Source organism: Rhinopithecus bieti, unplaced genomic scaffold (assembly GCF_001698545.2).
Source record: "Rhinopithecus bieti isolate Rb0 unplaced genomic scaffold, ASM169854v2 scaffold_41082, whole genome shotgun sequence".
NCBI lineage: Eukaryota > Metazoa > Chordata > Mammalia > Primates > Cercopithecidae > Rhinopithecus > Rhinopithecus bieti.
In genome coordinates this window covers 565723-592102 of record NW_016817890.1, presented here as the reverse complement: position 1 = coordinate 592102, position 26380 = coordinate 565723, and the positions used below count along the sequence as shown (strand labels likewise).

At 48.6% G+C, this 26380-nt stretch overlaps 1 protein-coding gene across 1 annotated transcript in view; it reads right to left on the bottom strand.

Annotated features, from left to right (window-relative positions):
• PTAFR (platelet activating factor receptor) overlaps positions 1-26134 on the bottom strand; it is a 51520-nt gene extending 25386 nt beyond the window's left edge. The window contains exons 1-3 of the mRNA XM_017856398.1: positions 25923-26134; positions 10854-11001; positions 7123-7203 (exon numbers count right to left, since the gene is read on the bottom strand). The gene's annotated coding sequence lies outside the window, so the exon portion shown is untranslated. The remainder of the gene's footprint in view (positions 1-7122; positions 7204-10853; positions 11002-25922) is intronic.
• Between the last annotated feature and the right edge of the window lie 246 nt (positions 26135-26380).

The following is a 26380-nucleotide window of genomic DNA, read 5'->3' as shown; positions in this document are numbered from 1 at the left end:
ACTCTGTCTCAAAAAAAAAAAAAAAAGAAAGAATGTATATAAAGTCCTTATCAGGGCCGGGCGCAGTGGCTCACGCCTGAAATCCCAGCACTTTGGGAGGCCAAGGCGGGCAGATCACTTGAGGTCAGGAGTTCGAGACCAACCTAGCCAACATGGTGAAACCTTATCTCTACTAAAAATACAAAAATTAGCCAGGCATGGTGGCGCATGCCTGTAATCCCAGCTACTCGGGAGGCCGAGGCGGGGGAATCGCTTGAACCCAGGAGGCAGAGATTGCAGTGAGCCAAGATGACGCCATTGCACTCCAGCTGGATGACAGAGCGAGACTCCATCTCAGAAAAAAAAAAGAAGATGCCTGGTCTGGTCTATAGTGAGAGCTCATTGAATGTTGACTATTGTTCCTCTTACTTCCCTACCCTAGACAGAGTTGGAAGTTCCACCTCAAGTTCCCTTAACAATATATCACATTGCATTATCATAGCTGTTGATTTCTCTCTCCTTTTGGACTGTGAACTCCCCAGGGCCAAGGCTTCTGACATATCACCAATACCCATCACAGGGCCTCCTACATAGCAAACACATGAGAAATATTGACTAAATAGACAGGTGAGCCTCCGTACACACACAGTCGCAGTGTCCCTCACTCTTTGTTTCCAAACCCTCATGCCCCAGCTCTAGCCACTTCCAGCTTTTAGATTCCCTGGGACCAGTCCCGGTTTCCTCATCTATAAAACAGGAATAACATCAACATTGAGGCTGGAAAGGTGGCTCACACCTATAATGCCAGCACTTGGAGAGGCTGAGGTAAGAGGATTGCTTGAGGCCAGGAGTTTAAGACCAGTCTGAGCAACATAACCAAATTTTGTCTCTACAAAATTAAAAATTAAAAAAAAAAAAATTAGCCAGGCATGGTGGCACATGCCTGCAGTCCTAGCTACTATGGAGGCTGAGGCTGCAGGATCACTTGGGTCCATTACAGTGAGCTATGATCATACCACTGCACTCCAGCCTGGGCAACACAGCAAGACCCTATCTCTTTTTTTTTTTTTTTTTTTTTTTGAGACGGAGTCTAGCTCTGTCTCTCAGGCCAGACGGCAGTGGCCGGATCTCAGCTCACTGCAAGCTCCGCCTCCTGGGTTTCCGCCATTCTCCTGCCTCAGCCTCCCAAGTAGCTGGGACTACAGGCGCCCACCACCTCGCCCGGCTAGTTTTTTTGTACTTTTAGTAGAGACGGGGTTTCACCGTGTTAGCCAGGATGGTCTCGATCTCCTGACCTCGTGATCCACCCGTCTCGGCCTCCCAAAGTGCTGGGATTACAGGCTTGAGCCACCGTGCCCGGCCTGACCCTATCTCTTAAAAATAAAAATTAGGCTGGATGGGGTGGCTCACACCTGTAATCCCAGCACTCTGGGAGGCCAAGGCAGGCAGATCACCTGAGGTCAGGAGTTCGAGACCAGCCTGGCCAACATGATGAAATCCCATATCTACTAAAAATACAAAAATTGGCTGAGCGTGATGGCACACATCTGTAATCCCAGTTATGTGGGAGGCTGAGGCAGGAGAACCACTTGAACCCGGGAGGGGGAAGTTTCAGTGAGCTGAGATTGTGCCACTGCACTCTAGCCTGGGTGACAGACCGAGACTCCATCTCAAAAAAAAAAAAAAAAAAAAAATGACCTCACAGCATAGCCCTGATGTTGAAGACAGACAACCTCTACAGTGCTAGGCATATAGAAGGTGCTCAATACATGAGTTACTTCCTGTTCTGACATGCTCTGTTGCCTGACATTTGTGCCCCGTCCTGGCCGTGCCGGCCACACCCTCTAATGAGACCTCTCACAGAGTGGTTTCAATACCATTTCTCCAAGATGCAGAAGGATTTGAGGGATGAATTAAGGGAGCAGAAATCCTGACCTCTGGGGAATTCTGTGCCAGGCTCCCACAATTCCCAGTGCAAGGGACCATGCACATTTATTGACTGATGAATGGAGCACCATGTCCGGGAGAGGTTAAGGACAGGGTCTAGGGCACCCGGGATGATGATGATCTGGGTGCCAGTCACAGTTACCCAGTGTTCCTTCTCACTGGGGACCTCACCCTGGCCCCAGATATGTATATAACATTGATGAGATTCAGCCTCTGCTCAGCTGGCCTAGGAAACCCCAAGTCTGGCCTGGGTCTCTCCTCCTGGCTCCCAGATACCCAGGTAGTATCTGTCTGAGTTACCCTACCCAATTTTGCTTCCAGGACAGGGCCAGGAAGAGGGAGGGAGGAACCACCTCCTCTGGGCTGCACCAGCACTGGGCACATCATGCCTCTGTTATGCCTCTGGTTTTTGTTTGTGTGTGGGTGGGTTTTTTTTGAGACAGAGTCTCACTCTATCACCCAGGTTGGAGTGCAATGACACAATCTCAGCTTACTGCAACCTCCACCTCCCAGATTCAAGCGATCCTCGTGTCTCAGCCTTCCAAGTAGCTGGGATTACAAGCGCATGCCACCACGCCTGGCTAATTTTTATATTTTTAGTAGAGATAGGGTTTCACCATGTTGGCCAAGCTGGTCTCGAACTTCTGACCTCAGGTGATCCGCCCACCTCGACATCCCAAAGTGCTGGATTACAGGCATGAGCCACCGCACCTGGCCATGCCTCTGTTATACCAGGAATCACGCTGACTTCTTCCCAGCCTGGGAGTTCCTGAGTCCTGCTGGTGTCTTCGTGGCCAGTCCAGGACCCCATCTAGGGAAAAAAGCAGGGCTGGGCACAGGCCCTGGAGTCACACAGACCTGAGTCTGCACCTGGGTCTGCTTTTCCTTGCTATGTGATCCTTGGCTCTCCCAGCCTCCCTTTATTCATCTGCAAAATGATAGTAATAAAACCTTCCTCACAGGGTGATTGTGAGAGCCGAGTGAAGCAATTTACTCAGGAACTGTGAACTCCCTTCCCTGCTGTCCTCAGAAAATGTTTGTTGAATAAGTGAATAAAGCAGCAACCGAATTGGCCATGCACCAAGCCAGCTACACATTGTCTCCTAGAAGCAATCGAGGTTAGCCAGAGAGAAAGCATAGGAACCGAAACCGGGGGATGTGGGCTCTGGCCTCAGCTGTGCCACTCACCCACATAACTTGAGTGAGCCTCATTCCAGCTCTGAGCCTTGGGTTTTTATCTGCAAAATGCGGTGTCTGTGCCTTGCGTATCTCAAAGCATTGTTGTAAAAAAAAAAGGAAGTGAGATTATTGGTGGTGACAGTTTTTGGTAAACAGTAAAGCACTTGATACATTGAAATGGACTTTATGAACTGTAAAAGGTAGTGCACGCTGGGTGCAGTGGCTCACGCCTGTAATCCCAGCACTTTGGGAAGCCAAGGTGGGAGATGGCTTGAGGCCAGAAGTTCAAGACCAGCCTGGGAAATATAGCAAGATCCCATTTTCACAAAAAAAAAAAAAAATTGTTTTTTAAATTAGCCAGGCATGGTGGCATGTGCCTGGCTACTTGGGCAGCTAAAGCCGGAGGATGGCTTGAGACCAGGAGTTCAAGGCTGCAGTGAGTCATGATCATGCCACTGCTCTTCAGCCTGGGTGACAGAGCAAGACTGTGTCTCTTAAAAAACAATAGGGGGGAGGTGGAGAGGGCATGGGCCAGGCATAGTGGCTCACACCTATAGTCCCAGCACGTTGGGAGGCCGAGGCAGACAGATTGCTTGAGCACAGGAGTTCAAGACCAGCCTGGGCATCATGTCAAACCCTACCTCTACAAAAAACACACACACACACACACACACAAAACTTAGCCAGGCAAGATGGTGTGCACCTATGGTACCAGCTACTTGAGAGACTGAGGTGGGAGGATTGCTTGAGCCCAGGAGATCGAGGCTGCAGTGAGCTGTGATCATGCTACTGCACTCCAGCCTTCATGACAGAGGAAGATCTTGTCTCAAAAGAAAAAAAAAGTGGGGCGGAGTGGGCGGCGCAGGGTATGCACAAATTTGATTTTGACATGCTTCTCCCGTTAGCCAGTTGGGCTCAACGCCAAACCCAGGCCCTGATGATCCCCCTTCTGCAAAACCAAGGGAGTGGGGAGGGGCGGCTGAGTGGGGATCCTCCCCCTGCATATTCTGTCTCTCTCTCTCACACACAAACACACAAACAAATACACACACAGAATCTGGCTGTGATTCCCCTCGGCTGAAGACACACAGAGGCATATCAGCCTCTCAGCTGGCTTTGCGGGCCATCTGCTCCTGGGAGGGGAGCTGTCTGGCTGGAGCAGGCCACATGCAGCCTGGCTATGCTCCTGGCCCATCATTCCAGATACAGGCAGACATAGCCAGACACCCCACATAACCACAGACACACATGCACACACAAAGACACACCAGAGGCTTCTCCCCGCTCTCATCATGCTGTCAAGGAACCCAAGAGGGGCTGGTCAGAGAGGGGGCTACAGCAGGGTCCCAGCATTTGCCCTTTGGGAACTGGCTCCACTCCTGACCCAGACCACACCTCTAGGCCCATCAAGGGGTGCTGCCAGGCTCCTGCTCCACTGTTGCCCTCGGAGGCCCAAGCCTCTACCCACCTAAGGGATCAGAACAGGAAAGTGGGGGATGCCACCAAGAAAGAGAAGGCCGTCCTCTTCAACAAGGCCTAGGGTGGGAAGGGGCTCCCTGTAAAAGGACAAGATCCCAACCTCTCCTCATACCCACTTCCCACCACCAATCAGAGAAAACTCAGTCCTGTAGGCGCATTTTGTCACTGATAACATAAACTGTGAATTCCTTACTCCTTCAATGACCAGATGGGGAAACTGAGGCCCAGAGATGAGAAGGGATTTTCCCAAGGTGAACACAGTGTCGGGGACAGAGCTGGGACCAGATACTGGACCTCTGGTTCACCGTCCATTCCCTTCCAACTGCAAAACCGCTTCGTCATTCATCTGTCCTGTGCATATTCTAAGCATATGCTATGTTGCAAACCCTGTGCTAAGGATAAAGGATACAACAGTGAACAAAACAGGTTCCTCATCCGTAAGGCGTTTACAGCAGGCATCACAGAGTCAGCATTAGAGGGAATGCATCAGTCCCCTTTGTGCAGCATTTTCCAATTGACAAAGCACTGCCCCACACCACCTCTTACTTCATCCTACCCTCAAACTCACAGGTCAGTATTTTGTTTTGTTTTGTTTTTTGAGACGGAGTCTCGCTCTGTCACCCAGGCTGGAGTGCAGCGGTGCCATCTCAGCTCACTGCAACCTCCACCTCCCAGGTTCAAGCAATTCTCCTGCCTCAGCCTCCCGAGTAGCTGGGATTACAGGCACCTGCTACCACGCCCAGCTAATTTTTGTTATTTTTAGTAGAGATGGGGTTTCACCATGTTGGCCAGGATGGTCTCCATCTCTTGACCTTGTGATCTACCCGCCTCGGCCTCCTAAAGTCCTGGGATTACAGGCGTGAGCCACCGCGACCGGCCCACAGAGGTCAGTATTTTTTTTTTTTTTTTTTTTTTTTTTGAGACGGAGTCTCGCCCTCTACTCACCCAGGACCCATGGATGCCCAGTGGCCGATCTCAGCTCACTGCCCAAGCTTCCGCCCCTCCGGTTCGCCATTTCCTGCCTCAGTCCTCCCCGAGTAGCTGGGACTACAGGCGCCCGCAACCGTCGCTCGGCCCTAGTTTTTTGTATTTTTTGTAGAGACGGGGTTTCACGGTGTTGCCAGGATGCTGTCTCGATTCCTGACTCGTGATCACCCGTCTCGGCCTCCAAAGTGCTGGTGAACTTACAGGTGTGAGCCCACCGCGCCCAGCCCCCAGCCCACAGAGGTCAGTATTTTAACCTGCAATCTGCAAAGGAGGAAAGTGGAACTTCTGAACGACTCAAGGCCCCAGCTTGTCAGCAGGAGCTGAGATCGAAACCCCAGATGCCCACTTCAGGCCCAGGACCCAGTCATCTAAGGGGCTGACCTCTTTCTCTGGCTGGTTTGTCAGGACCTAAAGATAGTGGTGTCTCTTTTGCTTCCCTAGCATCCCCCAACACACCTCCCACCCCTACCGCCTCCCCCAACACACACACACACCACGCCAAACACCTGGAACACAGCTGGGTATTCAGTCAGAGCTAAAGGAGAGGAGCCAGAGGTGTGGGGAGAGAGCCTGCCGGTTCTGTCATATTTCACAAGTAAGCGAGTACACAGCCCCACGTCTGGACCTCCTGCCAGCGGAGGATGGCAGGTGCCAGCCTGGGCCCTGTCCCCAGCACCTGGGACCTGATAGGGGCCATTGGTTGTGGGCTTGGCCGTGTGTATAAGAACCTGGTTATTTTCAGCACCCCCTTCCCCACCCCACAAACCTAGCATTTAGTGAGTTTCTAAGTACCCCGCCCTGTACCAAATCCTTTATATGTCCCGACAATTCTGTGGGGGAGATGGCATTATCCTTATTTGACAATTTAGAAAACTGCACAGAGATGGAGCGTAACTTGGCCAAGACCACACAGCTAGTCAAGTAGATGTCATTTGGCTCCCTGAGATCCAAGCTGCCCCCATCACCACCATCGCCACCTCCCAGTGGCGTCTGTGGGTCAGCACTGTCCCAGCCTCGGAAAAGCCAAACTTGGGTGCTGGGTTCTCCAGGAATGTTTGGACACTAGAAGTTATTTCTAAACAGGAGACTCTGGGCCTGAGAAAGGTGCCAGAATAATCCCTTAAAAACAGAAGCAGCCGAGCACAGTGACTCACGCCTGCAATCCCAGCACTTTGGGAGGCCGAGGCAGGCTGATTGCTTGAGCCCAGGAGTTGGAGACCAGTCTGGACAACAAGGTAAGACCTTGTCTCCACAAAAAATACAAAAATTAGCCAGGCATGGTACAGCACGCCTGTAGTCCCAGATACTTGGGAGGCTGAAGTGGGAGGATCGCCTAAGCCTGGCAGGTCCAGGCCGCAGTGCCACGTGCAATTCTGCCTGGGCAACAGAGTGAGAGACCCTGTCTGAAAAAGAAAAAAGAAAAGAAAAGAGAAAAGAAAAATAGAAGCGCCCATCTGCTTAGGTGCAGCCTGGGGCATGACCTTGGTTTGCCTCCTGAGGACATTTTCTGTGCCTCCCCCTTGCCCAGCAGGGGCCAGGAGTCCCCCTTACCTGTAGCAGGGCAGCGGCTTCAGCTGCAGGAACTGTGTGTCTCTGTCTGGGTCCTGGCCCCAGCCTCAGCCTCTGTGCTGTCTGGCAATTGCAGAAGTGAGGAAACAGCGTATCACTACCAAGTCACCCCTGGGAGGAAATGCTATGGCCCTAGGGCCTCTCAAGGGGCCACAGGAACTTCCAAGCTGGGCCGCCAGGACCTGGGCACTGCCCGGAGACTTCTCATAAAGAGCGAGGGACGCGGACTGTAGGCAGTGCCCAAGGCCAGGGAGCTGAGGTGAGAAAGAGGAAAAGCAAGACAGAGAAAGCAAGTGCATGCACTCAAGAGAGGGAGAAAGGGAGCATGAGAGTGAGGAAGAGGAGGGAGGAGACATGAGGGACCAGGAAAATCAAAGGAGAGAGGGAGGAGGCAGGAGGGAGTCAGGGAAAAAAAATGAGAGGGCGGAGGAATGGATGGAGGGAGTGAGGCTCAGGGAAAAAGACAGATATAAACGCCGGGAGAGATGAGAGGAACAAGGAGACTCAGCGACAAAGACAAGGGAAGGTCCAAGACAAAAGACGAGATGAGGAGACACAGGCGGAGAGCATGTGCCAGTGTGCATTTGGGTCTGTGTGTCTCTGGATGGGGGTGAGAGAGAAAATAAAAGAAAGGGAGTAGAGGAAAGAGAATGCCCGCTGGGATATGAGGTGGAGGGAGAAGAGAGGAGCTCAGAAGAGTCACTGTGGTCAGCGGCATGACTGGGCAGGGCATCCCCGGAGACCAAGAAGCATTGAGCCCAGAAACCCCATGGGAACAGAGCTGTGGGGGTGGAGGTGGAAGCTCCCTGAGACCTTGAGCCTGGGTTGGGCAGCGTGTGAGTTTGTGGGAGCGTGTGGGTGAAGAGGGGTGGGCAATCGAGGGTGAACACACATGAATGTGTGAGTGTGGGTGTGGGGGTATGTGTGAAAGTGAGCCGGTGGGGGCATCCCGTGTGCATAAGTGAGAGGTGAGCCAGAGTCTCTGCCTCAGTTTCCAGTCCATTTACCCACTCATTCCTTCAACCAACCAACAAGCACCATCTGAGCACCCCCAGGCAGCAGGCACTGGGATGGACCCTGTCTAAGGAAGCAAGTCCCTCAGATACATCAGCCGACCCAACAACCTCCTACACAGAGAGGGAAACTGAGGCCTGACAGGACCAGGGTCCCACAGCAAGGCAGGTGTAAGCAGAGTCGGGGGCCTGCATCGGCATCCAGCTTCAGCTCCACTCTGGGTATCTGGGCCAGGCTCCTCCTCCTAATGTCCCTTATCAAAGCCAAAAATGGCTCTCAAAGGATAAAATACTTTTTTTTTTTCTGAGACAGAGTCTCACTGTGTCCCCCAAACTGGAGTGCAGTGACTCAATCTCAGCTCACTGAAACCTCTGACTCCCAGTTTCAAGTGATTCTTATGCCTCACCCTCTGGAGTAGCTGGGACTACAGGCATGCACTGCCATGCCCGGCTAATTTTTGTCTTTTTAGTAGAGATGGGGTTTCACCATGTTAGCCATGCTGGTTTTGAACTCCTAACTTCAAGTGATCCACCCGCCTCGGCCTCCCAAGGTGCTGGGATTACAAGCATGAGCCACCGCGCCTGGCCAGGACAAACCACTTTTAACATTTGCCTCAGTCATGTAGAACTAGAGCCAAGCATCTGCCCCCTCCTCCATCTCCAGCACCACATCACACACAGGCAGACACACTCAGACCACATAACACTTGCACACTCATATACACTCAGTGCCTACTCCCATGCAGAGATGCCCACTCTCACTGTGTTCCTCCAGATACCTGCACACTCACGCCCAGTCTCCCCTCACTCACACCGTGCCAGGCTCACCTCCTTCCTCAAGTTCATGCGTCCATACTGCTCCATGCTCCCCCACCACACGCACTCTCCCGATCCCCAAAATGCAGCCCAGGCCTCCTGCCAGGCACATGGAAACAGGCTCAGGCCAAGCACTTTGGGAGACCAAGGCAGGAGGATTGCTTGAGCCCAGGAGTTCGAGACCAGCCTGGGCAATATAGTGAGACCCCATCTTTATATTTAAAAAAAAAAAGAAAGAAAGAAAGAAAAGAAACAGGCTCAGTTTGATCATTTCTTCTTGTCTCCCTTAGAGGCCTTTTGAGCCTCGAGTGCCCTGAAATATGAGGACATGGTCTGTACATGAACTTAGCCTTCATGCAAACTGCTCACCTGAAAGGCAAGGCCTCAACTCTGCTCCCCAGCCCAGATCCTTGGTTCCAAAACAGTTTCACCTCAGCCCTCCTCCAGCCACCACCCTCCAGGAGGGACAGCAAGCCTGGGAGGGACCTCCAGGATCAACCAGCCTCCATTGCCCAGAGTCGCCAGGACACCTGGCTCAAGGTCCGGGACTGTTGGCTCGGCCTGCCTTCCAGTACAGTCCCTTCCACGCACACACGTGGCAGCTGCAGATCAGCACATCTTTTGAGATTATCAATAAGCAGGGTAGGTAGGCAGGTATTACTATCAATATTTTACAAATGAGGAAACTGAGTCCGAAGCTTTCTCTCACACCCCACATCCATTCTGTCAGCAAACTCTGTCGGCTCCACTTGAAAATATGTCCAAATTTGGCCGGGCACAGTGATTCATGCCTGTAATTCCCGCACTTTGGGAGGCCGAGGCGGGCGGATCAGTTGAGGTCAGGAATTCGAGACCAGCCTGGCCAACATGGTGAAACCCCATCTCTACTTAAAAAAAAGAAAAGAAAAAAGAAAAAAAAACACCAACCGCCAGGCATGGTGGCACACACCTGCTGATTACTGCTGGTAATCCCAGCAACTTGGGAGGTTGTGGCATGAGAATTGCTTGAACCCAGGAGGCGGAGGTTGCAGTGAGCTGAGATAGTGCCACTGTACTCCAGTCTGGGTGGGAAAAAAAAAAAAAAAAAAACAAGCAAATATGTCCAAATTTGAATCTAATCAAGCCTTTAGGTCTAACCTCAGTTTTCAGAAAATACAGGGGACAGAGGAATAAATTAAAGGACCTCACAAGGAAGAAATCAGCCAGTTCCAGAATATAGAACATTCTACCGGACAACGAAGCCAGTTCTCTCCAGAAATCAACCGTATGAACACAGAAACAAACACAGGGCCAGGCTCAGTGGCTCATGCCTGTAATCCCAACACTTTGGGAAGCTGAGGCAGACGGATCCCTTGAGCCTAGGAGTTTGAGACCAACCTGGGCAAAACAGGGAGACCCTGTCTCTATAACACAAAACAAAACAAAAAAGGTTAAAAAGAAAATGAAATAAAAGCACACAAGAAACAGGGAGGAGATTCTTCCAGATTAAAAGAGATTTCAGAGGCCGAACATGGTGGCTCATGCCTGTAATCCCAGCACTTTGGGAGGCAGAGGCGCGCAGATCCCTTGAGGTCAGGAGTTTGAGACCAGCCTGGCCAAATGGTGAAACCCTGTCTCTACTAAAAACACAAAAATCAGCCGGGCCTGGTGGCACACACCTGTAATCCCAGCTTCCTGGGAGGCTGAGGCAGGAGAATTGCTTGAACCCAGGAGGCAGAGGTTGCAGTGAGCTGAGATCAAGCCACTGCTCTCCAGCCTGGGTGACAGAGCGAGATTCTGTCTCAAAAAAAAAAAAGAAGTTGCAGCTGACCCTGCAACTGGCAGGGAGGGAACCAGGAAATAAATACTCAAACCTTTCTCTTCTCTCATCCTCTGACGTCTTACCTTCTTATCGGCACCACCAGTTGGCTGAGCCCAACCAGAAACAAAGGAACCATTAATGTGGTCCATACAGGGCAGCCTCCGGGGCACAGAGGTGGGTGAAGAAGGGTGGAGTGTGCTCTGGTCATGCACCACCATTCCCAGAGTGGGTCTGGAGGAGAAAACAGAAAATACCCAGGACAGACATGTCTGAGAAAATCACAGAAACTGGTATATGGACAGGATTTTAGATAATTCTAAGGAATTCTTGATAATAGTATTAGGAGATAATGGTGTTACAGTTATATCACAAAATGTCCATATATGTGGAATTTGCTTTAAAATAATACAGCAAAATAAGAAGAAAGGAAGGAGAAAGAGAGTAAGAAAAACAAAGAGAAGAAATAAAGAAGGATGGATACTGAGTATGAAGAAAAAAGAAAGGAAGAGGAATGAAGGGAGAGAGGGGAGAAATAGAGAATGTGGCAAATTATTTATTTTATTGATTGATTGATTTTTATTTATTTATTTATTTTGAGATGGAGTCTCGCTCTGTCTCCCAGGTTGGAGTGCAGTGGCGCGATCTCAGTCTCACTATGTTGTCCAGGCTGATCTCAAACTCCTGACCTCAAGCAATCCACCCGCCTCAGCCTTCCAAAGTGCTGGGATTACAGGCATGAGCCACCGCGCCCAGTCATGTGTTATTTTAAACCTCTAAGTTTGTGGTAACTTCTTATAGCAGCCATAGGAAACTACCACAAGGATTTCTTGTACTCTTCCTTCTCTTTTTGTGTATGTTTGAAAACTTTTCTAATGAAGTTGTGTTTGAGCGTGCACAATTCACACCACCACCTATAAAACAGTCTTGCCAAGGAAACCAAAACAGAATCAGCAAGTTTAACCACTGGTTGACTCCTGTTACAGAAGAAAACAAATCACAGGGATGCACTCAACTAACGCACAAGAAACATACAGAACACATGACCTGCTTTCTTCAATAAATAAATTCTAAACAAGAAAAAAAAGAATATAGGGAGAAACTATTGATTAAGAGAGAATTAAGAGGTCGAGCGTAGGAGCTCACGCCTGTAATCCCAGCACCTTGAGAGGCTGAGGTGAGTGGATCACTTGACACGGGAGTTTGAGACCAGCCTGGGCAACACAGTGAGAACTCGAAGTAAGAGACATAGCAACCAATTGCTACATGAATCTTCTTGGATCCTGATTCAAACAAGAGGGGAAAAAAAGAAAGAAATTGGGCCAGGCATGGTGGCTCATGCCTGTAATCCCAGCACTTTGGGAGGCCGAGGCAGGCAGATCACTGGAGGTCAGGAGTTTGAGACCAGTCTGGCCAACATGGTGAAACCCCGTCTCTACTAAACATACTAAAATTAGCTTGGTGTAGTGGCACATGCCTGTAATTCCAGCTACTCAGGCGGGTGAGGCAGGGGAATCGCTTGAACCCAAGAGGCAGAGATTTCAGTGAGCCAAGATTGCACCACTGCACTCAGTCTGGGTGACAGAGTGAGACCCAGTCAAAAAAATAAAGAAAGAGAGAGAGAAGGACGGAAGGAAGGAAGAAAGGAAGGAAGGAAGGGAAATTGAGGATTGCCAGGCATGGTGGCTTATACCTATAATCCCAGCACTTTGGGAGGTCCAGGTGGTCCTCACTGGAGGATAGGAGTTTGAGACCAGCCTGGACAACATATCCAGACTCCATCTCTACAAAAACTTTTAAAATTTCGCTGCAGTGAGCCATGATCATGCCACTGCACTCCAGCCTACGTGGCAGAGTGAGATCCTGTCTCTTAAAAAAAAAAAAAAAGTGGGCTGGTAATTGTTGAAGCTTGCTAAAGGTACATGAGGATCCATTATATCTTTAAATGTAATGTTGCACTTGTTTTCTTTTCTTTTCTTTTTTTTTTTTTTTTTTTTTTTTTTTTGAGATGGGGTCTCGCTTTTGTCACCCAGGCTGGAGTGCAATGGCACAATATCGGCTCCCTGCAACCTCCATCTTCTGCATTCAAGTGAGTCTCCTGCCTCAACCTCCTGAGTAGTTGGGATTACAGGCACCTGCCACCATGCCTGGCTAACTTTTGTATTTTTAGTAGAGATGGGGTTTCACCATGTTGGCCAGGCTAGTCTCGATCTCCTGACCTCAAGTGATCCACCCACTTCAGCCTCCCAAAGTGCTGAGATTACAGGCGTGAGCCACCAGGCCCAGCGGTTTTCAATTTTTTATAAATAAGAAAGGTTTTTTTGTTGTTTGTTTTTAAAAGAAATTCAATTTTGTGTTTGTTTTTTAAAGCAATACTTGTTCAGCTTTTGAGATCAGAACAGCAGTGAAAAAGAAAACTGTCCCAATATTATGTAGTGGCTAATTGTGTCTTGGGATGTAATTTTCCTGTGATAGCATCTTATTGGGATGTTAAGTGCTGCATCTCATTCAATATAGACGGAAGTGAAAATGATGCAGCCTGGAAAGCTCTGTTAAATGACAGAAAAGGGTCTATTACAATGAAGATGCTGGCGTAAAAGATGCCTATACATTTATTTTGTGAAATTTGAGTGCAAAAAAGTAGTATTTATAAAATAACGAGCTATTGCCCAAAATATTTAAGTAGATAAGTAATTAAAAGAATAAATTAAATATTATAAGTAAAGCTGGGCACAGTGTCTCATGCCAGTAAAACCATGTCTCTACAAGAAATACAGAAAAAATTAGCTGGGCATGGTGTTGCACGCCTGTAGTCCTAGCTACTCGGGAGGCTGAGGTGGGAGGATCACTTGAGCCCAGCAGGTTGAGGCTGCAGTGAGCCGTGACTACACCACTGCCACTCCAGCCTGGGTGACAGAGTGAGATCTTGTCTCCAAAATATGTGTGTGTGTAATAGGTAGGAATTTTACTATATCAGAGGTTCTCAACCGGGAGCTATTTTGCCCTCTAGGGGACAACCGTCCATGTCGAGAGACATTTTTGGTGGTGACAACTGGCAGATGGGGTGGGAGTGGGGTTGTGCTGCTGCCATCTAGTAGGAAGAGGCTAGGGATAGGGCTAAAAATACTACAACGCACAGAACAGCCCCTGCAACAAAAAAAATCATTTGGCTCCAAATGTTAATAGTGCTGGGACTGAAAAACTCTAGTGTATTAGCTATGTTCCTGATAGCTTGTATATATTCAAGTTGGCCTTTAAAAAATCTCTTCTGGCCGGGTGAGGTGGCTCACGCCTGTAATCCCAGCACTTTGGAAGGCTGAGGTGGGCGGATCACGAGGTCAAGAGATGAGACCATCCTGGCTAACACAGTGAAACCCCGTCTCTACTAAAAATACAAAAAATTAGCTGGGTGTGGTGACGGGCACCTGTAGTCCCAGCTACTTGGGAGGCTGAGGCAGGAGGATGGCATGGACCCAGGGGATGGAACTTGCAGTGAGCCGAGACCGTGCCACTGCACTCCAGCCTGCGCGACAGAGCGAGACTCCGTCTCGGGGGAAAAAAAAAAATCTCTTTTGACATCTTATCGTCAGGAAAGTAGGAGACTGCTTATTTTAGGGGCTGCTTTATTTTTTATTTATTTTTATTTTTTTGAGATGGAGTTTTGCTCTTGTTGCCCAGGCTGGAGTGCAATGGCGCGATCTTAGCTCACTGAAACCTCTGCCTCCCAGGTTCAAATGATTCTCCTGCCTCAGTCTCCCAAGTAGCTTGGATTACAGGCATGTGCCACCATGCCCAGCTAATTTTATATTTTTAGTAGAGACAGTGTTTCACTATGTTGGTCAGGCTGGTCTCGAACTCCTAACCTCAGACGATCCACCCACCTTTGACCTCCCAAAGTGCTGGGATTACAGACCTGAGCTACCATGCCAGGCCAGGGGTTGCTTTATGTTTGTGTTTATAAGACATTTTAAAAATTCGTTCATCAAACCTATTTTAAATTTTAAAATAAATAAATTTACTTTAAATTTTAAATGATGGGCTGGGCGCAGTGGCTCACGCCTGTAATCCCAGCACTTTGGGAGGCCAAGGCAGGTAGATCACGAAGTCAGGAGTTCGAGACCAGCCTGGCCAACATGGTGAAACCCCGTCTCTACTAAAAATATAAAAATTAGCTGGGCGTGGTGGTACCTGCCTGTTAATTCCAGCTACTCAGGAAGCTGAGGCAGGAGAATGGCGTGAACCCAGGAGGCAGAGGTTGCAGTGAGCCAAAAATCACCGCACTGCACTCTAGCCTGGGTGACAGAGCGAGACTCCATCTCAAAAAAAAAAAAAACTTTAAATGATGGATGGATAGATAGGTAGGTAGATAATAGATCCAAAATCTTGCCACTTCTCACTACCTCCACTGCTACAGCCCCGGTCCAAGTCCCTCCACCTCCCCACTGGATTGCAGCCTCCCCACCATCTCCCTGCTTCCATACTCACATCCCGTTAGTCTGGGGTTTTTTGTTTTGTTTTGTTTTGTTTTGTTTTGTTTTGTTTTGTTTTGAGATGGAGTCTCACTCTGTCACCCAGGCTGGAGTGCAGTAGCATGATCTCAGCTCACTCCAACCTCCACCTCCTGGGTTCAAGCGATTCTCCTGCCTCAGCCTCCCAAGTAGCTGGGATTACAGGTGTGCACCCCCACGCCCAGCTGATTTTTTTATTTTTAGTAGAGATGGGTTTTCACCATGTTGGCCAGGCTGGTCTCGAACACCTGACCTCACGTGATCCGCCCACCTCGGCTTCCCAAAGTGCTGGGATTACAGGTGTGAGCCACCATACCCGGCCTAGTCTGTTCTTAACACAGCAATGTGGTTGAACTATTAAACATCAGTCACAGCACATCACTCCTCTGCTCAAAGCCCCCCAGGGCCTTCCATCTCACTTACAGGAGCAGTCAAAGTCCTTTAAAGCACCTGCAAGACCCTGTAAGACCTCACCTCATCCCCTACATTTCGCTCCCTCCACTGTAGTCGTTCTGGTCTTCTTGCCCTTCCTCAACACACTCTCACCTCACCCTCTTGTTTTCCTTTTTTGTTTTTTTGTCTGTTTTTGAGACAGAGTCTCGCTCTGTCGCACAGGCAGGAGTTCAATAGTGCCATCTCAGCTCACTGCAACCTCCTCCTCCTGGGTTCCAGCGATTCTCCTTCCTCAGCCTCTCAAGTAGCTGGCATTACAGGCACACACCACCATGCCTGGCTAATTTTTGTATTTTTAGTAGAGACGGGGTTTCACCATGTTGGTCAGGCTGGTCTTGAACTCCTGACCTCAAGTGATCCACCCACCTTGGCCTTTCAAAGTGCTGGGATTACAGGCATGAGCCACCGTGCCCGGCCTCACCTCACCCTTTTGCACCTGCTGTTCTCTCTGCCTGGACCACTCTTCCTCAGACACTCAAAGTTCGGTCTTTCCTCAAATGCCACTTTCTCAGTGGGGCCTTTCCTGACCACCTGAATAAGTTGCAGCCACCCCCCACATTCCCAGGCTCTCATCCTGCTTTCCTTTTCTCCACAGCACCTATCACATCTAATATAACATGTATTTTATTTATTTATTTACTTTGCTCATTATCTTCTCCCCAACTAGACTGTAATCTCCTTGAGATTATTGCCAAGATCGGGAACATTGCCTGGCACATTGCAGGTGCTGGATAAAGCTTATTGAATGAATGAATGACATTAGAGAGAGGAAGTGATTTATCCAAGTAACATAGCTAGTAGGTAACAGAGCTGGAATTAGGACCCAGATACACTAAACTAGGGCAGTCCTGCACAACTATTTATAAAAGGGTTGTTCAGTTCTTTCTGCTCTCAAAACCTGTCCTTTGCCAAGAGAGTTGTGGACACTTCCTTGCTGTGAGTGTTGCTTTTCTCATCAGCAAATGGAGGACAATGTGGGTGAAAGAATACCATAAGGAAAAGGTACGGGTTTTAGAATCAGAGACTTGAGTTCAAATCTTGATGCTACCTGTTTTCTGTGTGAACTTGAAAAAGCCAAATTACCTCTTCAAGCCTGTTTTCTAATTTTCAAATGGGAATAATCATATAGGAATAATCACAACCTTATTATGTTGTGAAGACTATCAGACCAAAGGAAAAAAATGTTATGGCCAGGCGCGGCGGCTCGCACCTGTAATCCCAGCACTTTGGGAGGCCGAGGGTTAGGGTTAGGGTTAGGGTTAGGGTTAGAGCTCAGGAGATCAAGACCACCCTGGCCAACTCAGTGAAACCCCGTCTCTACTAAATATAGAAAAAAATTAACCAGGCGTGGTGGTGGGAGCCTGTAGTCCCAGCCACTCGGGAGGCTGAGGCAGGAGAATGGCGTGAACCCAGGAGGCGGAGCTTGCAGTGAGCGGAGATCACGCCACTGCACTCCAGCCTGGGTGACAGAGCAAGACTCCGTCTTGAAAAAAAAAAAAAAAAAAAAAATTACAAAGATTGGGAAGGAAAAGGAAAACTGTTATCTTCACAGACAGTATGACCATTTATGTAGAAAAATTGCAGCAATTCCATAGAAAAATTATTAGAACCAAAACAGCACTTAAACAAGATTTCTGGATATAAAATCAACATGTAGAAAGCAATCATGCTCCTATAAACAAGCAATTAAACAGAAAATGGTATTTTTAAGAAGACACAACTTATAACGGCAAGAAAACTATTTTGGCTTTTTTTGTTTTTTCTTTTTTTGGCCAAAGATATGCAAGATCTTTGAGATGGAGTCTTACCCTGTCACCTAGGCTTGAGTGCAGTGGCACCGTCTCAGCTCACTGCAACTTCTGCCTCCTGGGTTCAAGCAATTCTCCCGCCCCAGCCTCCCCAGTAGCTGGGATTACAGGTGCACACCACCATACCTGGTTAATTTTTTTTTTTTTTTTTTTTTTTTTAGTGGAGACAGGGTTTCACCATGTTGGTCAGGCTGGTCTGGAACTCCTGACCTCAGGTGATCCGCTCTCCTCGGCCTCCCAAAGTGCTGGGATTACAGGTGTGAGCCACTGTGCCCAGCCTCAAGATGTGCAAGATCTTGATGAAGGAAATTACAAAAATTATTTTTTTAAAAAAAGAAATAAACGGGTAGATGTACTATATTCATGCATGAGGCTGTCAATATCATCAAAATACAAATTCTTTCCAATTTAATCTCTAAATTCAGAGCCAGTGCAATCGAAATCCCAATAGTTTTCCCAGAAATTTACAGGCTAATCCTAAAATTGCAAATGAGAAAGCAAGGCGCCGAGAGTAGCTGAGACATTGTTGAAGAACAAGGGCATGGAGTGAACAACGAGGGTACCTGAAAGGACGTTTCTTTTTTTTGAGACGGAGTCTCGCTCTGCCGCCCAGGCTGGAGTGCAGTGGCCGGCTCTCAGCTCACTGCAAGCTCCGCCTCCCGGGTTCCCGCCATTCTCCTGCCTCAGCCTCCCGAGTAGCTGGGACTACAGGCGCCCGCCACCTTGCCCGGCTAGTTTTTTTGTATTTTTTAGTAGAGACGGGGTTTCACCGTATTAGCCAGGATGGTCTCGATCTCCTGACCTCGTGATCCGCCCGTCTTGGCCTCCCAAAGTGCTGGGATGACAGGCTTGAGCCACTGCGCCCGGCCTTGGGCTTTTCATATCACATGTCAAGTCTTACTTTAAAGTCACAGTATTAAGACAGAGTGGGGCTGGGCGTGGTGGCACACACCTATAATCCCAGCATTTTTGGTAGGCTGAGGCAGGCGGGTTGCCTGAGGTCAGGAGTTCAAGATCAGCCTGGGCAACATGGTAAAACCGCATCTCTAATAAAAATACAAAAATTAACCCAGGGTGGTGGCACACACCTGTAATCCTTGCTTCTGCAGAGGCTGAGGCAGGAGGATCGCCTGAACCTGGGAGGCAGAGATTGCAGTGAGCCGAGATCGTGCCATTGCACTCCAGCCTGGGTGACAGAGGGAGACTCCATGTCAATCCATCAATAAATAAACAAATAATAAATAAAATACAGAGTGGTATTTTTTTCTTTTATACAGATGGGGTCTCGCTATGTTGCCCAGGCTGGTCTTGAACTCCTGAGTTCAAGTGATCTATCTGCCTGCCTTGGCCTCCCAAAGTTCTGGGATTACAGGCGTGAGCCACCTTGCCTGGCCCTCAGAGTGATATTATCATAGTGATTCCAAAACCCATCCTCTTTTCCCTGTGGTATTCTTCCACCCACACTATCCTCCATTTACTGATGAGAAAAGGGCTACTCACTGAAGTAAGGAGGAATAAACAGAGCAAAGGAACAAAACAGAGACTCCGTAAATAAAGAGCTCATCTATGGAAACTTGACAGACAGAGTTGCCATTACAGATCAAGAAGAGTAGATATTAGCTACTAATAGCCACTAATAGTGCAAGCTATTAGCTATCCATTAAGGAAAAAATAGTAATAAAATTAGATCTCTCATATCATATCCAGAATTAAATTCCAAATGGAATAACAACCTGTGAAAAACAAAATACACAAAATGTTGGAAGAAAATAGAGTTGAGTATCTTTATAATCTAGGGGTGAGAGAAAAAAAAAATTTTTTTTTTGAGACGGAGTCTCGCTCTGTCGCCCAGGCTGGAGTGCAGTGGCTCAGTCTTGGCTCACTGTAAGCTCCACGTCCTGGGTTCACGCCATTCTCCTGCCTCAGCCTCCCGAGTGACTGGGACTACAGGCGCCCGCCACAACGCCCAGCTAATTTTTTCTATTTTTAGTAGAGACGGGGTTTCACCGTGTTCGGCAGGATGGTCTCAATCTCATGACCTTGTGATCTGCCCTCCTCGGCCTCCCAAAGTGCTGGGATTACAGGCGTGAGCCACCATGCCCAGCCCCCAATTTTTTTTTTTTTAAGACAAAGTCCTGCTCATCACCCAGGCTGGAGTGAAGTGGTGCAGTCTCAGCTGACTGCAACCTCTGTCTCTGGGTTCAAGAGATCCTTCCACTTCAGCCTCCTGAGTAGCTAGGAATAGAGGCACCATGTATTTTTTGTAAAGGTAGGATTTCTCCATGTTGCTCAAGCTGGTCTCAAACTCCTGGCCTCTAGTGATCTGTTCACCTCGGTCTCACAAGGAGCTGGGATTACAGGCGTGAAGCACCATGCCCAGCCAAGAAAACTTCTTAAATTAAGACATGGAAATCACACATAATAAAGAAAAACTGGATAAATTTGACCATAGAAATTTGAAAACTGTGTACATTAAAAGACACTGTAAAACAGACGAAAGCCAGGTGCAATGGCTCACACCTGTAATCCCAGCACTTTGGGAGGCTGAGGCAGGTGGATCAATTGAGCCCAGGAGTTCAAAACCAGCCTGAGCAACATAGCAAGACCCCATCACTACTAAAAATACAAAAATGGCCGGGAGCAGAGGCTCACACCTGTAATCCCAGCACTTTGGGAGGATGAGGCCGGCAGTTTGCTTGAACTCAGGGGTTCGAGACCAAGTTGGACAACATATCGAGACCCCGTCTCTACTAAAAATACAAAAACTAGCCTGGTGTGGTGGAGCATGACTGTAATCCCAGCTACCTAAGAGGCTGAGACATGAGAATCACTTGAGCCCAGAAGGCAGAGGTTGTGCTGAGCCAAGATTTTGCCACTGCACACCAGCCTGGGTGACAGAGGGGGACTCTGTCTCAAAAAACAAACAAACAGGTTGGGCATGGTGGCTCATGCCTGTATCCCAGCACTTTGGGAGGCCAAGGCATGTGGATCACCTGAGGTCAGGAGTTAAAGACCAGCACAGCCAACGTGGTGAAACTCTACTAAAATACAAAAAAATTAGCTGGGTGTGGTGGCAGGCCCCTGTAATCCCAGCTATTCGGCAGGCTGAGGCAGGAGAATCACTTGAATTCTAGAGGTGGAGGACCCCGGGAGATCGCGCCTTTGCACTCCAGCCTGGGCAACAAGAGCGAAACTCCATCTAAAAAAAAAACCAAAAAACAAAAATTGATGAAGAGTCACAAAACAGGAGAAGATATTTGCAACACATACAACAAAGAATTTTCAGGCATTTTATAATATAAATTTTATAAGTCAACTGAAGAAAAACCCAATAGAAAAATGAGTCAAGAAAGGAATAGGCAATTCACAGAAGGAAAAGCCCAAATGACCAAGAAATATAAAAATATAGTCAACATTTCAGGAAATCAGGAGCCTAAGTTAAAACAATCACCACCCACCTGAATGGAAGAAATTTAAGTCTGGCAATTCCAAATACTGGAGAGCATACAGAGCAATGGAAACTCTTACTACCCTGCCAAAAGACAGTGCAATTGCCACTACTGTTTTGGAAGTTACTTTCATAATAAATGCTTGCCAGATGACATGCCAATTAAAAGAAAAATAAAATAATAAAAAAAATAATTGTATAATAAAGTTGAAAATGTGTACATTTTTTCTAGGTATTTACCAAAAATATTAAACACAGAAATAAGGAAACAGACATTTGTATGGTTCTTCAGTGCGATCCTGCACATATATTAAAATGAAAAGAGCTGCGTATATTAACAAGGATAATAAACATAATGCGGCCGGGCACGGTGGCTCACGCCTGTAATCTCAGCACTTTGGGAGGCCGAGGCAGGCAGATCACGAGGTCAGGAGTTCGAGACCAGCCTGTTCAATATGGTAAAACCCTGTCTCTACTTTTTAAAACAAAAATTAGCCAGGCATGGTGGTGCACTCCTGTAGTCCCAGCTACTCAGGAGGCTGAGGCAGGAGAATTGCTTGAACCCAGGAGGTAGAGGTTGCAGTGAGCCAAGATGGTGCCCCTGCAATCCAACCTGGGCAACAGAGTGAGATTCCATTTTAAATAAATAAGTAAATATAAATAAACATAATGCGATACTAAAAAAGCATATTGCAGAGGCTAAATTATACTTTTTGATACAAGTTCATGTATTTGAGACAAGCTCATGGACTTCAGGCTGGAGTGCAGTGGCATGATCTCAGTTCACTACAACCTCCACCTCCTGGGTTCAAGGCATCCTCCCACCTCACCCTCCTGAGTAGCAAAGACCACAGGCGCACACCACTGAGATGGAGTTTCACTCTGTCGCCCAGGCTGCAGTGCGGTGGTGCAATCTCAGCTCACCGCAACCCTTCCGGGCCTCCCGGGTTCAAGCGATTCTCCTGCTTCGCCTCCCAAGTAGCTAGGATACGGTCATGCACCACACCACCTGGCTAATTTGTATTTTTGTAGAGATAGGCTTTCTCCATGTTGGTTCACGCTTGGTCTCAAAACTCCCAACCCAGGTGGCATCCGCCACCTCAGCCTCAAAGTGCGGGGGATTATAGGCATGAGCCACCGTGCCTGGCCGATAACATTTCTTAACATATTATGTTGGAGAAGCAATCACATGCATATATATAAAGCAAATTCAGGATATGATTACCTCTGAGGAAGGGGGGTGGAATGAGTGGTGGTACACAGCGAGGCTTCTTTTTTTTTTTTTTTTTTTTTTTTGGAGACGAGTCTTGTCTGTCGCCAGGCCCCAGAGTACAGTGGTGCGATCTCGGCTCACTGCAAGCTCCGCATGCCATTCTCCTGCCTCAGCCTCCCGAGTAGCTGGGACTACAGGCGCCCTCCACCATACCCAGCTAATTTTTTTTTTTTTTTTTTTTTTGTATTTTAGTAGAGACGGGGTTTCACCCTGTTAGCCAGGATGGTCTCGATCTCCTGACCTCGTGATCCACCCGCCCTGACCTCCCAAAGTGCTGGGATTACAGGCGTGAGCCACCGCGCCCGGCCAGGAGGCTTCTATTATATCTGTAATGTTTAACACTGCAGTGGATACACAAGTGTTTTGTAATATTATTCTATAGATTATATTTATCTTGTATTCTATAAGATAAATACATAAGCCTGAGATTGGCAAAGAGAATCTGGAGAATGAGAAAGTGAAAAGTCCAGGAATATGCCACATCATCTATCGGGCTTGCCATTAAGCTGTAGTAGTTAAGAAGGGGTGGTATAGACAATACCAAGGACAGACAATAGTGCAAAAGAACAGAATAGAGAAAGAGGCACGGGAGGAAGGGGACTGCTCTAAAACCAGAGGTCTCTGAGAGCCCAAAAGTTACTTAGGCAGCAAGTTCCCAGGGAGACTCCTGGGGATGGACAGCCCCGAATCTTCTCTTCCTCCTCACCACAACCTCAGCTTCTCTCTTGGACTCTCTCTCCCTCTCTTTCACATCTTTCCTCAAACTCTGGGAGTTTAAATCTCACCTCTGCCACTTCACAACGGTGTCACCTTGGACAAGTCCCTGGGCCTCCCTGAGCCTCAGAGTCTTCATCTGTGAAGCACCGCCACCCTCACAATGGGATTAGGCCAGTAAAGGACAACGCCTGGCCACTATCATTCTCGTCTCTCTTCTCCTCTCCTCTTCCTCTTCCTCTCCCTCATCCTTTCCCTCCCTTGCTCAGGGCTGAGTCCTGCTGGCCCTCCCTCTTCAGCTCGGGAGCAAAGCAAGAACTGCTCCGCTCCCTATCTTGTAAGAAAGGTCGCCTTGGCATGCACTGTATCCTGAGAGGAAGCCTCAGAGATGTGGCCAGGCCTGGCGGGGGAGGCCTGACAGGGAGAACAATCCAGACCAGGAAATTCAAAGGAAGAGATGTCCCTAGAGGTTTAGGGCAGCAGAGGACTTAAGTTGGAAGAAGCCTAGTTGGGGCCACTGGCTTTGCCTGGGCAGGGGAGGGCCTGGAAAAGCCCACAGAGCCTGGGCACGCTTCATAGACTAGAAAGCTATGACATTGGTATGAAATGTAACTGTCAAAACCAACTAACTCAGTGGTTAAAAGAAAGGTCTCCAGCCAGGTGCAGTGGTGTACTCCCGTAGTCCAAGCATTTTGGGAGGCCAGGGCGGGTGGACCACTTGGGCCCAGGAGTTTGAGACTAGCCTGGGCATTATAGTGAGACCTCATCTCTACAAAAAGAAAAAAGAAAAAAAAGAAAGAGAGAGAGAGAGAGAGAGAGAGGTCTTCTAGAGTAACTCAGGCTTCCTCCAAGAGGGAGATAGGGTGGTTGGAGAACAAGGATAGGAGAGTGTCTTTTCTCTATGTACTCTTTTATGTCTATTGAACTTTTAACTTGCTAATTTGTTACCTCTCATTTTTTTTTTTAATTAAAAAAAAGAAGCATGAGGCCAGGTGCGGCAGCTCATGCCTGCTGCAATCCCAGCACTCTGAGAGGCCAAGGCGAGAAGATTGCTTGAGTTCAGGAGTTCAAAACCAGCCTAGGCAACATGACGAAACCCTGTCTCTACAAAAAAATATAAAAATTAACTGGTCATAGTGGTGCGTGCCTGTGGTCCCAGTTACTCATGAAGGGACTGAGGCGGGAGGATCGTTTGAGCCTGGAATGTCCAGGCTGCCATGAGCTGAGATCGTGCCGCCACTGCCCTCCAACCTGGATGACAGAGTAAGAGCGTGTCTCAGTAAGTAAATAGTAAAGCATTTAAAAAAAAGAAAGGTGGACTCTGGGACCAGACTCACCTAAGTTTAAATTTCATTACAGCCTCTTAGCTGTGGTACATTAGGCAAGTTTCTTAACCTCTCTGAGCCTATTTCCACAGCTGTAAAATGAAGATAATAATACCTACTTCACAAAGGTTTTACACAACTGCATAAGATAATACTTATGGCCAGGCACGGTGGCTCACGCCTGTAATCCCAGCACTTTGGGATCCTGAGGCGGGCGGATCACCTGAGGTCAGGAGTTCGAGACCAGCCTAACCAATATGGAGAAACTCCATCTCTGCAAAAATACAAAATTACCCGGGCATGGTGGCACGTACCTGTAATCCCAGCTACTTGGAAGTCTGAGGCAGGAGAATCGCTTGAACCTGGGAGGCGGAGGTTGCAGTGAGCCAAGATCGCGCCATTGCACTCCAGCCTGGGCAATGAGAGCAAAACTCCATCTCAAAAAATAAAAGATAATGCTTGTAAAAGCCTTGAGCATGGTGTTTGGCTCCCAGGAGGCATGTAGTAAATGCTGGTAGCTGGGAGTTTTTTTGTTTTGTTTTGTTTTGTTTTGTTTTGTTTTGTTTTGAGACAGAGTCTCCCTCTGTGCCCAGGCTGGAGTACAGTGCTGGGATCTCAGCTCACTGTAACCTCCGCCTCCTGGGTTGAAGTGATTCTCTTGCCTCAGCCTCCTGAGTAGCTGTGATTACAGGCACCTGCCACCATGCCCGGCTAATTTTTGTGTTTTTAGTAGAAACAAGGTTTCACCATGTTGGCCAGGTTGGTCTGGAACTCCTGACCTCAGGTGATCCACCCGTGTTTTTATTATCAAAGTGCTCTAAGTCCTAGGGCTATAGGAAGCAGGACTGAAACAGCTGGGAGTGCTAGCCTCTCCTGTCATGCTCTCTGGTGCGACTGGGACCCCTGGCTCAGCTCTGCCCTTCTTGCTCCGCTGTGTGGCCCTGGCTGCCAGTGCATGAGCTCGAGAGGGTGAGAAGTGGGGATGGGGTTACCGACCTACTGACTGAACAGTAGGGCGGGCGCATCTGGGGGAAGGGGAGTTCTGTGATATGTACAGGTGGTTGCATTGCTCTGTGTGTGTGTGTGTGTGTGTGTGTGTGTGAAGATATTTGTGAGACCTTGCGGAGTAAGTTTGTTTGCAGTGAGTGGGTGGAGGGTCTTACCGGTTGGGGTGTGTGTCTGTCCGTGCGGTTGTGCATGTTGTGTGTCTGTAAGGATGTTTTCCCCTGGGTTAGGATCTGCATCACGTGAGGCAATATTGTCCGTTGGTGCCATTCGTGTATGTGGATAGGGAGGGTCATGGGTTGTATCTGTGGATGATGAGGGTCTGTTGTATGTTGTGAAGGGGTTCTGCGGGTGACGCAGATGTGTTTTGTGTGGTGAGTGAGGGATGCCGCGTCTGTTAGTGAGTGTGTGTGAATGACCCTGAAGGGTGGGAGGATTGTGCTGTGTCTGTGGGCAACAAAGACGGGCCACGTGTCCTTGAGGGGGTGCCAACAGGAGGGAAACCAGATATTACCTAGCTCTGCGGACCCTTCCAGAATCTGAGCAGCCTTGAGGATTCTGCAGGGCAGCTAGACAAAGCGGCCGAAACTGAGCCCTTCCCTTAGATCACTAGCCTCTTACCTGAGAAACAGCAGGGATGGTGGTCCAGGCGGTGACAAAGAGGCTGAAGCAGATGGGGAGGCCCTGAGAGCATGGTTCCTGGACGGCTTCTCGGGGAGCTCCTGGATGACTTCTCAGGGAGCTCAGGAAGCAGGTAATGAGAGGAGAGGAGGCAGAGGACGGGCCCAGACGCAGATGTGTGACTCACTCTGCTCTACCCTCCAACGAGCAGCAGCAGGACGAAGGATTAGGAAAGGCCTGCCCCCAGACTCTGCTGGGTGGGCAGGGCAGCTGAGACCAGGAAGCCAGCTCCTGGGGTGCGGCCCCTACACCAAGGTTACCGGGAATACCCACATCCAGCCAGGCACACCAGCTCATCCCACAGTACTGGGCTGGACCCCTCTGATGCTGCGCCCCTCTGAGAGGAAGGGCTGGGCTTGGGCTGGTAGAGGAGAGAGGCACTGGGTCCTTTGACTGAG